Consider the following 11,045-nt stretch of genomic DNA (forward strand, 5'->3'; position numbering starts at 1 on the left):
TGGGTGTGGCAAGTGCGGGGTTCTCGGACTTGCCAGAAAAGGTTCACAAGCAGCGTTGTATCGCTCCGCTGACCGGACGGCTGGAGTTCACTTGCGGTCTTCGTGTGAAGGCCGACCCTTTTGACAGAGGCCGCTGGGGAAGGCCACAAGTCTGTTTCCCTAGTTCGCATTTTATATCCAGGCACGGATGTCGTCTTCCCCGCAGACCACAGCACAGAGCGTGTCACACAGTAGGCCCGGAACGTGTGGCCATTTGATGAGCCAGGGGCTTGTGTAGTCGCTCCTTCCTTCGGCCCTGCATTACGCAAAAGTATGCAGCGGACCTTGTGTGCAAGCCCCGAACGGGGGGTGGGGGGGTGGGCTGGGGACAGAGTGGTCGCCCACGGCCCCGGTGGCATCCGTAACCATAAATCTGGCTTGTGTGGAGCCCAGCCAAATTCCCGGGGCTGGCGGAGTCCTCGGAGCATCCATTCCGGGGGAGCGGGGGGCTTGCTTGGAGCGTGCTGTCCAAGCCTCACCCTAGAGCGTCTGTTTTGGAGAGAGCTCTGTGGTTTTATCTGTTGGGGGTGAGAACTTGTCTGCTGGTGAAGTGTCTTCTGCTGGGAGCTCACCTCGTCTGGAAATGGTGCAAGGGGAAGGCCGAAAGATGTCAAACCTGTCTGAGGGATTGGGCCCAGCCCCTTAACTATTTCTCATAGAGGCTTTGGGGCAATCAGAAAGGCTTGGAGGGCCGGCAGGGCCCCTTCTCCAGAGTTCCAAAACATTCTAACTCCTCTGCCCAGAGCCTCCAGCAGGGACACTCCTGGATGGAGGTTCCTGCGGGGCTGGGCATTCAGCTTTCACCACAAGACTCAGCTCCTGCAAAACCTAATGTCACTCCTTCCTCCATCCCTTCCCTGCCAACCCTGCCTCTGACCCTAGTCCTTGGGGAGGTAAATAGCTGTGTGGCTTTGCTCAGTTCTGTGGATCCAGCATCCAGGCAGAAAGGGATAGACAACAAGGCGTGTGCTGGTGGGTGAGAATATTTTGGGATACCAAGTCCTAGTGTTCCCAAGCCCCCCCCCCCCCCTCAGGACCCACCACATCCAAGAGGAGGAAGAAATGGGACCTGGAGCTTGGAGAGAGATTGGGGAGCTCTTCTGATGGGGCATGAGGACAATTTCAGATCTGGTGGGTAGCCAGGAAAGTGGGATTGAAGGAAATCTCCAAGTGCAGCCCTGTTGGAGATGGGGGAGATAAAAAGGCAGAGTCATTGTGGGAGGGCACCTGGGATGATTTCACTGAGGCAGTCCTTGTGCAGTCCTGAGAACTAAGTAAAGGGGAAAGTTCAGTGCCACAGTACAGAACGAGGGCCTGGAGCACTATGGTGGAAAGGACTCTGGACTTGGTAGAGCAGCCCAGAGAGCCCCCTTCAGCACCTGCCTCTCTGAACAGCACCTAGCCCAGGGTAGATGCTCAAGAAAAACAGCGATATCATCTTGTTCTATAAGTCTTAGGATCCCTATGCTCATGAACAAATACTTTGAACTTGGCACAGTATCATTGTATTTTTGCAAATAAACTACATATCAGTGTGCTTTTGTGTGTTTTCTCAAATCTCTTTCACTAAGTGTAATTTGGTAGCCAGCTATCCTGTATGGAGAGCTTTCTGTTTGTCCATCTCTGTTACAAACACCATCCTTACTCGTCCTCTTGTCTAATCCTCACAATAAACGTACAAGTCAGGCACAGCTGTTGTCTCCCTTCTGCAGATGAAGAAGCTCAGGCTCAGAGAGGTCAGGTGCGCTAAGTCAACACAGCTGGCTGGGAGAGGATACACCAGAGGCTGCTCCCCACCTCCCCATGCTGGGTGGCTCAGGAGTGTTATTTGTTGCTATGCAAAACCACCAATCTGATTTTCAAGAAAATCCATTGTAAAAAGCAGGTTATATTTATGACAACCATATCTAGTAAAACGTAAACTTTCAGAAAGAAAGTTTAAAGTATTCTCCTCTCTCTCAAATAAATAAAATCTTTTTTAAAAAGATTTTATTTACTTATTTATTTGACAGAGAGAGACACAGCGAGAGCGGGAACACAAGCAGGGGGAGTGGGAGAGGGAGAAGCAGGCTTCCAGCGGAGCAGGGAGCCTGATGTAGGGCTCGATCCCAGGACCCTAGCTGAAGGCAGACGCCCGACGACTGAGCCACACAGGCGCCCCTGCAGTTTGATTTTAAAACTATTTTTCAATGTAATTCTTATTCAAGGTTAAAAAATTCAAACTGGAAAGAGGGTAGAAGGTGAAAAACAGAAGGTTTTCAGCCCTCTTCCCCGCTGAGCCCCAAACCCCTTTGTCCCAGATGTAACCAGAATGACCACTTTCCTAATGCATTTGGACAAATCCAAACACATTTTACACAGAATAAGCTCTTGTTTTGTTTTGTTTTTAACACAAATGTCATCACAGTAAACATCCTTTCCTGTGGCCTGCATCCTAACAGTATACCATTTTTCTTAAGACTTTATTAATTTATTTATCGGAGAGAGAGAGAGAGCACAAGCAGGGGGAGCAGCAGGCAGTGGGAGAAGCAGGCTTCCTGCTGAGCAAGGAGTCCAATGCGGGGGGGGGGGGGGGGGCGGTTCCTGGGATCATGACCAGAGCTGAAGGCAGAGGCTTAACCGTCTGAGCCACCCAGGTGTCCCCCTAACAGTATACCTTGATCATCTCTCTTTATTTTTTTATTTTTTATTATTTTTTTAAGATTTTATTTATTTGAGAGAGAGCGAAAGCGAGAGAGATCACAGAGGGAGACAGAGAAGCCAACTCGCTGCTGAGCAGAGAGCCCGATGCAGGGCTCGATCCCAGGACCCTGAGATCATGACCTGAGCTGAAGGCAGACGGTTAACCGGCTGAGCCACCCAGGCGCCCCTAAAACATATACTTTTAAAATCTGTATAGAGACGTACAAATTGCCATCCAATTTGCTGAACTAGTGTGTACTTCCAGTACCAATGTACAATGTGCCTCCTTCCCCCCACCTAAACCCACACTAAGGATTATCAATCTAACATTTTTGCCAATCTGAGAGATGAGAGATGAGAAATGGCATCTCAGGTTTAATTTTGAACTAAATGAAAAGGAAAAAAGAATTTATCAAAAGTTGTGGGATGCAGGAGCACTTGTGTGGCTCAGTCAGTTAAGCGTCTGCCTTCAGCTCGGGTCATGATCTTGGGGTTCTGGAATTGAGCCCCACATTGGGCTCCCTGCTCAGCGGGAGTCAGCTTCTCCCTCTCCTTTGCCCTTTGCCCCTCCCCCTCATGTGTGCATGCTCTCTCTCTCAATAAATAAAATCCTTAAAAAAAGTTGTGGGACAGGGAAAGGGACGGGAAAATGAAACAAGACAAAACCAGAGAGGGAGACAAACCATAGGAGACTTTTAATCTCAGGAAACAAACTGAGGGCTGCTGGAGTGGAGGGGGGTGGGAGGGATGGGGTGGCTGGGTGATGGACATTGGGGAGGGTATGTGCTACGGTGAGCGCTGTGAATTGTCTAAGACTGATGAATCACATACCTGTACCCCGAAACAAGTAATACATTATATGTTAATAAAAAAAAAAGTTGTGGGATGCAGTGAAAACAGTACTTGAAGGAAAATTTATAACATTGAATGGATACATTAGAGAAAAAAAATCTAAAATCAGTAAATCTAAGCTTCCACCTTAGGAAATTAGAAAAAAAAACATGAAATCCAAAATAAGCAGAATATTAGAGATAATAGGCATTAGAAATCAGTGAAATTGAAAACAGGACATTAACAAAGAGAATCAAGGAAATCAAGAGTTGGTTCTTTAAAAAGATCAATAAAATTGACAACTTCTACTCAGACTAATCAAGAAAAAAAGAGAAGACACAAATTACTAATATCAGAAATGAAACAGGGGTCATCATTACTGATCCCATGGACATTAAGAGAATAATAAGGAATATTATGAACAACTCTATGGTTTGAAATTTGATAACTTAGGTGAAACAGACCAATTGACTGAAAGACACAATCTACCAAAACTCACACAAAGAGGAGTAAATAATCTGAGTAGGAGTATATCTATTAAAGAAATTTAATCAATAATTAATAAACTTCCAAAACAGAAAGCACAAAGTCCAGATGATTTCACTGATGAATTCTACCAAAGATTTAAGGCAGAAATGATACCAATTCTCTACACTCCCTTTCAGAAATGGAAGCAGAGGAGATATTTCCAAACCTATTCTATGAGGTCAGCATCACCCTAAAACTAAAGCCAGCTAAAGACATTACATGAAGGAAAAACTACAGACCAATCTCTCTCATGAATACAGATGCAAAAATACTCAAAATGTTAGCAAACCATATCCAACAATGTCTAAAAAGAATTATACACCGTGGGATTATTATACAAGTAGGATTTATTCCCAAGTATGAAAGGCTGATGCAACATTTGAAAGTCAAAGTAATCCATCACATCAATAAGCTAAAGAGGAAAAACTATATGATCATATCAATAGATGCAAAAAAAAAAAAGCATTTGAGAAAATCCAACATCCATTCGTGATAACAATTTTCATAAAAAAACCAGCAATAAAGAGTAACTTCTTCAACTTGATAAAAACATCTACAATAAACTTATAGCTAACATCATTACTTAGTAGTGAGAAACTAGATACTTTCACCCTAAGATGGGGAGCAGGGCAAGGCTGTCCGCTCTCACCACTGCTATTCAACATCGTGCTAGAAATCCTAACTCTTGCAAAGAGACAGGGGAGGCATGTGGGAACTCTGCACTTCCTGCACAATTTTTCCTGTAAACCTAGAATTCTACTAAAAAATAAAAACTATTTATAAAAAAAGTTTAAATGGCATCTCATGTTTAATTTTTTCCTTCAATTAAAAGTAAGTTTGAGGGGCTCCTGGGTGGCTCAGTCAGTTAAGCGTCTGACTCTTGATTTTGGCTCAGGTCATGATCTCAGGGTCGTGAGATCGAGCCCCATGTTGGGCTCTGCGCTGAGCGTGGTGGATGGAGCCTGCTTACGATTCTCTCTCTCCCTCTGCCCCTCCCTCCCTCTGCCCCTTCCTCCCCATCTTTCCCTCTCTTAAAAAAAAAAAAAAAAAGTAAGTTTGAGGAAATTAAGAGATATAAACTTCTGGTTATGAAATAAATAAGTCAGGGAGATAAAAAGCACAGCTTAGAGAAGATAGTTAATAATATAATAACTTTGTGTGGTGACACATGGTAACTACACTTCTAGTGGTGAGCTAATGTACCTAATTGTCCCATCACTACCTCGTACACCTGAAACTAATAGAACATTGCATGTCAGTTATATGTGACTTAAAAAAGTAAGTTTGACTATCTTTTTGTTTAGTGGCCATACTAGTTTTGCAAAATCCTTTGTATATTAAAGAAATTCGCCTTTATCGTTTATGTGTGGCTTAATTCTGTTGCTGCTGATTTTTTTCTCCTAGAATTTTATTTATTCATATTGACCAAACTTTTTATTTTATAGCTTTTGGGTTTTGTGTCTTTCATGGAAAGGTTCACCGCAGGTAAGCTCTCCTTTTCTTTCTTTTTTTTTTTTCTTAAACCATTTTTGCTTTTTTCTAATATATATATATTTATGTTTATATCATTGAGCCATCTGAATTTTTCCCAGATGGATAGCCAATGGTCCCAATACCATTTCTTCAATAATTCATGATTCAGTCACTAGTTTGAAATGGTACCTATATCAAAAATATGTTCCATATATATTTGAACCTATTTTGGGGGAATATATTCTGTTCCACTGAACTACTTTTCCCTATTTCAGTACTAGCATCAGACCAGTTAAAGCAACGTAACTTTTACTGTTTAATACATGTAATGTTGCATATTTCCTTCTTGGTCTTTTTTTGTCTTCTCAAAGAAACTTTCTAGATATTCTCCGTTTTGTTTATTTATTTATTTTTAGGTGAAGTTTAAAATCATTGTCACAATTGCAAATTGAATGTCCCCTGAGTAAACTGGTTTGAATTCAGGTCTTCAAAGAGGCTGGGACCTTGCCCCCTTGAGGGATGGAGGCAAAGCGTGACTTCGGAAAGGGGGTCTGGAAAGTTGGGCCAGAGTTTTCTTGGTGGACCCTGTGAAGTGACCAGCAGAGAGCACGGATTTGCTGCCAGGAAGAGCCTCACAGGCAAGAGCTAGAGCTGAGGAGTGGCCAGGCCCCAGGGAGCCCCGCTGAGGGCAGATCAAAGGCAGGCAAGAAGCAACTGGTCCTCACAGTTGAGTGACAAAAGCCAGAGGGAAGCTCAGCCTCCAGGGCTGATGGTGTCACGCGGGTGACAGGAAGGCCTCCGCTGGCCTTCTAACGGGCTGCCTCCCCAGCATCCAGCCTTGGTCCAACACAGAGACAAATCTCTGAGGAGCCAATGAAAAGTGCATGATGGCTCAAGGCAGGAGGACAAGGGAGGAGCAGGAGCCCGGAGAGAGCACCAAAGCCGTGAGCTAAGCTCGTGGGTACATGTCTCAGAGTGGGGAGCCGAGGGGAAAGAGGGGGGCGTCTTTTGAGGCAACCGTGAAACTCTCTACCCTGAGAATCACAGCAACATACTCACAAGGAACAGAAACACCAGCACAGACGTGGCTGAAAAGAATCAGTACCCTCTCCCGCCCTTCTTTAGATGCCCCCCCACCCGAGCTTTCCACCCACCCGCCTTGTCACCTTACCCAGAGCGGGTCCTCGGAGAGGTCTGTGGAGCAGGTGGGAGTCCGGCCTTGGACACATCTTCTCAAAGGAGTATGTTCCGTGAGGTGGCCAGCCCCTGTTGAAATCCCAGCCGGTGCTATGATGGCACAGAGTGGGGCGTGAGAGCCGGGCTGTGAGGGGAGACAGGCCTGGCCCGCTCCCCACCCTGCCAGCCACTAGCTGGGCTGCTTCAGCTGAGGGAAGGCCCTGCTGTCTAACACGCCGTGGCAATTAGGTGACACAGCATATATAAAAGGCCCGGCATACAGTAGGTGCTCAAGCAATGTTCAGCAGTGCCCACCCCAGATCTTCACTGGCCTTTCTGGCTGTAAATAGGGTCTATTAGGAACTATTTGGTGTCTGCAGCTACCATTGCTTGGAAATGTGTCCTAGGGGCGCCTGGGTGGCTCAGTCGGTTGAGCATCTGCCTTCAGCTCGGGTCGTGACCTCAGGGTCCTGGGATCGAGCCCCGCGTCGGGCTCCCTGCTCAGCAGGGCGTCTGCTTCTTCCTCTCCCTCTGCTGCTCCCCCTGCTTCTGCTCTCTCACTCGTGCTCTCTCTCTCTCAAGTAAATAAATAAAACCTTAAAAAAAAATAAGATCAAAGAAAGGTTGATGAAGTCAACCAGGTAGTGAGTGCCAAACGTTGGATGGCTTAAGGAGCAGGAGCGGCAAGGTGTGGGCTGAGGAGACACGTGAGTGACATTTCCCACATTTACAGGCCAGGAAGTAGGCCTGTGGTATGAGTGCCATGAGTACCTAGCACCATGCTGAGCCTTCGTGATGGTTACTCCTGGAGTCCTCACAACCACCTGTGTGTGTATGAGCGAGAAGTGGTCACTGCCCTTAGGGAAGGGGAAACCGAGTGTCTAGAAGGGCCAGAAGTGTCTAGAAGGTGCCAGACCCGGGCCTGGAAAGCAGACCCTCCATTTTGTCTCTCAACATGTTACAGGCTGGCTCACACAGGAACACGGGAATGACCTTCCTGGGACCAGCTGGACACCCCAGGGCCACGACCACAGTCCCACATCCTGGCTAGGTGATACGCCTGGAGGCCCTAACCGCCAGGGTTACTGGCAAGACCCTGAAGAAGTCCGTTTGGCCAGGGGCCTTTTAGATCCCAAAGTGGGAGAGTGGGTCAAAGAGGCACCCAGCTATTCCCCTGCTGCCAGCCCTACACATGCCACAGCCCCTGTGTTGTCCCTCGGCCTGGGGAACTTCTGCCTCCAGGACACACCGGAGAGCCCTGGTCACCGGCCACTGGCTCTGACTCTGGCCGCCAGGCAAGAGGCTCTCCACTGTGTGGATCCGGACAACAAACACTTGAGGGACATTTCCTATCAGCTTTTCAAACTCTAGCTCCCAGTCAGCCCGGCTTGGAGAAGGCACGGGTTGGCTTCTGATCCCAGGGTCAAGGCCTGGCAGGAAGCCAGCTGGGGAGGCCAGTCCCTAAAGGCCAGATGATTCCTCATGGCCCCGGAGCCTCCAGGGTCAGCGGGCCATTCCCTGTCCCTTTACTCCTGACTCAGTTCCCCATTTCTGCCCCGGCCACGACTCTCTCTCACACCCCTTTTCCCTCCCCTTCATGTCAGACCACAGACTTCCCAGCAGGCTCCACAGAAAAACGCGTGAAGAAATGGAAGAGACAGGCCTTCCCTCTCTCTCTCTGCTTGGAGCAACATCTGCCCCTTCTCCAGCCTGCTCTCCCTGGGGCATCTTCAGTCTCAGGGTCCCTTTTTGAGGACGCGGCCTTCAGCTTTCCAGAACCCTGCGAGCGGGGGCCGCTGGGGGGCGCACGACCCCCGCCCACCCAGGAGTTGCACCCCAGCGCCCGGCGGGTAGGGGGGCCGGGGGGCGAGGGCCCGATCTCCTCCCACGCCCGAGGCCGGGCGCAGGGGGCCGCGAGGGGGCGCCCGACACCCACGGACCTCTCCGCGGCGCCCGGGGACTGGAACCTGCGAGAATGTCCAGGGGGTGCAAGGAAAGGAAGAGAGCGGCCAAGGGCAGGTGGATGGGTGGGAGAGGGGTGGGGGCGAGGGGGGCCCCTGAAGAGAGCAACGTGGAGACGAAGCCAGCAAATGAGGAACGCGCGGGAGGGCATGGGGGTGGGGGCAGAAGCCGGTGGCCAGGGCGGCCGCTGGGGGGGGGGATCGCGGAGGGGGGTCCGGGCCAGCGGGCGCGGTGACGTCAGCCGCCGGCACCCGCCGCATTTCGGTCCCGCGGCTCCTGGCAACCGAGGACGCCGGCGGCCGGGCTGGCCTCGGCGGGGGGGCTGGGCGACCCCCCGGGCGCGCCCCCGCCTCCTGCACCTCCGCCTACCCCGGGCGGCCCGTTGCGCGCGCTCCCCGCTCCCTGTACCCCCCCCACCCCGGATGCGGCTGCGCCCCCTGCACCCCCCCACCCCGGGGCGCGTCCTCGCAGCCCCAAACCCCCGCGCGCCCCGCGCGCTCCCGCAGCCCCGCTCCCGGAAAGCCGGGCTCCCCCGGGGCCCCCCGTGCCCCGAACGTGACTCAGCAATTTCCGGCGCCTCCCCGGACACCCACGGGCTCTGCAGCGCAGAGACCCCAGGGAGTGAAGGTCCGCGGCCTCTCTCTGCCTGGGGCAGGGGCCCGGAAGTGCCCCCACACGTGCCCTCCCTCCAAGCAGGGTGGATCTTTCTGGACTGAGGGGGCAGGTTCAGTTACTTGTGCATTAACTGCGCTGACCCAGAACATAACTATAGGCAGCAGAAGAGAGGAAGGCCTGCCTCAGGGGGCCGACAGCCTGCTGGCTAAGTTGGTAGATAAGAAGATTGCCCTCTTGGAAACATTTGGGAATTTAGGGTGCACTGCAAGCCTCTGGGATACAGGCCGGGGAAGCAGCATCACGGCCACCAGATCAGGGAGATCAGGCAGATCAGGGAGGCCTGGGGAGACACAGGTGTGTGGCCTGGAGTTTGAAGTGGGGAAGAGGGACCCGTGGAAGAGGGGCTAGCCTTACAGCAGCTGGGAAGCTGGGAAGGGATGTCCAGAGAGGAGAGCTGAGTTTGGTTGGGAGGGGAAGGAGGGTGGCCTTGGGGACCAAATCAGCTAAGGGTGGATTGTATTTGGTGAGGAGGATTGTATTTGGTGGCCTGAGGCAGGGACACAAGTGAGCAGGCCAGCGCACTGATCTGGACAAAAACTGGAGTGGATTCAGGAGACAGCACTGAGAGAAAGTGGCCTGGTTCAGGTGGTGGAGCACGGAGGGGACTCTGCAGCTGTTAGCCAGGGTGGAGGGGACACGGGGATTCCTACCAGGAGCTGGCTGAGGGCCAGGTCAATCCCTGCTGCTGAGGACTGATGGATCCTGCCTCTTTGGTGGGAAACCAGGAGGTCTCCTTCCCTGACACGGTAGCTGCCCTGAGGTAGGGGACTGAATGAGATGATCCTGTCTCGGGGGTCCCAAAGGCACTTTTGGGGCCCACTTGTTCTTGCTCTGAGCATTTGGTCTTCTGTTTGTGCGTGTCCCCCACACCGATGGAAGGATCTTCCCCTCTGTCTGGATCCGTTGAATGAGTGCATGCATGAATGAATGAGCAGAGAGAAGCCAGTGAATGGTGTACCTGTTTCTCGGTGCACGTGAGCTCCCAGACACCACACATGTGCAGCACGGGCTTGTTAATAAGGCCGAGGAGGAGGGCTCGGCTGGGAGTTGAGGCCTGGAGTTCCTGAGGGCAGGGAGGACAGACCTGGGCTCTCTTCTCCTGGTTCCCCACTGTCTTCCCAGCTCAGAGCCCTGGCTGCTGGATCTAGCTCTGCTGATAAGTTGGGGTGCGCTCTGCCCGCCCCCTCCACCCATCCAGCTACACTCTATGGAGAACCTGGCACGGCCTCTGTGCTCCTGGGGCTCCCCATCCAGCAGGAGAGGCACGCACACTGCCCACGTGCTGAAATAAAGGGGCATGCCAGGGGCGCAGTGAATGGACAGGTGGCAAATGTCCAATTGGGTCCCCTAGCCCAAGAAAAGCCAACCTTATCTGTGCTGATGTCCTCAGACCTGTTCCTCTCTGTGTGCCTCAGTTTCCTCACCTGTAGGTGACACTAGAAGGCTCCTAAGACTAAAGGCGCATGCCTCTATGACTGAGGACCATTCCAGCTGCCCCCAGCCTCCCACAGAGAGGGCAAACAGACCAGCCTCACCCTCCAGCCCCCACCCCCCCCACCCCAGGATTCTGGGCCTACAGATCCCTCAGACCAGTCTTGAAGCCTAGGTCTGCCACTCAGGCACCCCTACCCAGGCCTACTCTTAAGAATCAACTCAGGATAGGGGCACCTAGGTGGCCC

This window comes from Phoca vitulina, unplaced genomic scaffold (genome assembly GCF_004348235.1).
Source record: "Phoca vitulina isolate PV1807 unplaced genomic scaffold, GSC_HSeal_1.0 scaffold41, whole genome shotgun sequence".
Lineage (NCBI taxonomy): Eukaryota > Metazoa > Chordata > Mammalia > Carnivora > Phocidae > Phoca > Phoca vitulina.